Source organism: Lucilia cuprina, chromosome 6, assembly GCF_022045245.1.
Source record: "Lucilia cuprina isolate Lc7/37 chromosome 6, ASM2204524v1, whole genome shotgun sequence".
NCBI lineage: Eukaryota > Metazoa > Arthropoda > Insecta > Diptera > Calliphoridae > Lucilia > Lucilia cuprina.
Genome location: NC_060954.1, coordinates 53,877,267 through 53,879,766, shown reverse-complemented (window position 1 = coordinate 53,879,766; position 2,500 = coordinate 53,877,267).

Sequence of the window (2,500 nt, the reverse complement as noted above, 5' to 3'; positions counted from 1 at the left end):
TATTAAAATAACAATCAGGGCAACCAAACTTGTACTACAAGCAATTACAGTTTAGTCTATAGTCTAGTCTATGGTCTAGTCTATAGTCTTGTCTATAATCTAGTCTATAGTCTAGTCTATAGTCTAGTTTATAGTCAAGTTTATAGTCTAGTCTATAATCTAGTCTATAGTCTACTCTATAGTCCAGTCTACAGTCTAGTCTATAGTGCAGTCTATAGTCTAGTCTATAGTCTAGTCTATAGTCAAGTCTATAGTCTAGTCTATAGTCTAGTCTATAGTCTAGTCTATAGTCTAGTCTATAGTCTAGTCTATAGTCTAGTCTATAGTCTAGTCTATAGTCTAGTCTATAGTCTAGTCTATAGTCTAATCTTTAGTCTAGTCCATAGACTATTCTATAATCTAATCCATAGTCTAGTCTATAGTACAAGCTATAGTACATATTACAGCCTTGACTATAGTCCAGACTATAGACGAGACTATATAGACTATAGTCTATACTACAGACTAGACTTGTCTAACAGTGGGTTAATTTTTTCTCCGTCATTTGGGGAATTATATTGCCACAACTCTTCTCTCTGACTTTAAAACTTAATCTTGATGATCTTCTTTTGTAAATTCTCTTATTTATTTTGATTCTGCTTTAAAAATGTGCATTTCTTTCCACGACTTCTTGTGCATTATATAGTAGTGCTGATGGTGGTAATGATGATCTTGGGACACTTTTTCTTCTTCTTGTCTAACAGTGGCTGTATTCTGCTTAACAGGGCTTATAAGAAAGAGTCTGCAAGCCTGACTTATAAGAGTAGTTCGTGTTTGTTTTTATTGTTGTTGCTATTGTTGGCATCTTTGTTGTTTTTGTCTTCAATGTCATTAACGTTGCATGATGTTAAATATTACTTGCAACTTTAGTTTTTTTCTTGATATTATTTTTTTAATACTTTTTTTTTTGTTGATTTCATTTTGTGAAATATTATTTATTTTAAACTCATACGAAGTGAAGTTCTTCCGCATTTCGATGTTGTATGTTTATATCTCTGTTGCCGCACCTCTTACATGTTACTTAGAGGAAATAAAGAAGCAATAAAATACTGAAAGACAATTGTTGCTATTGTTGTTGTTGCTCTTGCTGATGTTGTATAAGATGACGACGTCAACAATATGATTTATAGGATTTTCTAAATGATTTAATAAAAGTTATGAAAGGATTCCTTTGTTTTTGGCGAATTTAATGTGAAAACAAAGAGTTATATTATGAAATTTAAACAAAAGAAATGCTAGAAGTTGTTATTACAAAAAGTTGTCTTGGTTTCAAAAATTGGAAATTTGAAGCAATGAGTTCCTCAGAAGCAATAAGTTAAATACAGGATTGTAATCACTTTGCATCACATTTTTTGCAATTTTTCTTGACATCTGTTTAATATTTTTCTAATTAATAAGTGTTTATAACCTTGAAACCACAATTTCATTTAATCACTCTTCGAGACAAAACTTACTTTAGCTACTCACACTTAAATATTGATTTAGCAATATTACAAGCGTTAAATTCCCCACATTTTCTGTCAGCAAAACACTCTTTAGCAACCTAACAATTACAAAATTGTAAAACTAAATCTCCATCAAATATAGGCAAATAAACATTAGTAAAACTTTAAATATTTATTTGTGACCATATTAACCAATATATACATAAATATGTATATACACAAGTAATTGTAACATTTTCTTGCAAAAAACAGCAAAATTACAAAAAAAAAAAAAAGAAACCTGAATAACTAATTCACAATAAATAGCTTGCCATCGGCTCCTCTAACAACTTTAAATACAAACATGTTCGTATTGAATATAACAAAACAAACTATTTAAAAAAAGACCACATCATATTACCATTCACTTTTTTTGGAGTTAACAACTACAACAACAACGAGAAAAATTTACTATAATTTATTTTAGCAATAAAAATTTGTATTGAAATTAAACTGAAATAGTGTTACAATTAATGTTTTATTTCATAAATTACCTAAAATTATTTATTATTAATTAAAAATTGCTTAGATGTAAAAGAAAACAAAAGACTTAAGAAAGCTACATTTTTGTTTTGCATTAATATATGGCTAAGAGAGTCTTAAATAAAAGACTTAAGACACATACCTTACTGAGGTACATATTTAATACCATGAGGGTACAATGGCAAATTGTGATTTTAGGAAACGAGTTTTAGTTTGAATAGTCCAAATTATTTGATTTATCTTTTCAACTTTACTTACTTGTTGGTATTTGGGCAGCCTTTGCTGTTAGTAGAACTATTAGCTGAAATTAAAGGAAAAAATATATAGAATTAATTTGTGGAATTAAAACAATTTAAATAAGTTCTAGTTCAGTTCCAGTTCAGTTCTAGTTCAGTTCTAGTCCAGTTCTAGTTCAGTTCTTGTTCAGTTCTAGTTCAGTTCTAGTTCAGTTCTAGTTCAGTTCTAGTTCAGTTCTAGTTCAGTTCTAGTTCAGT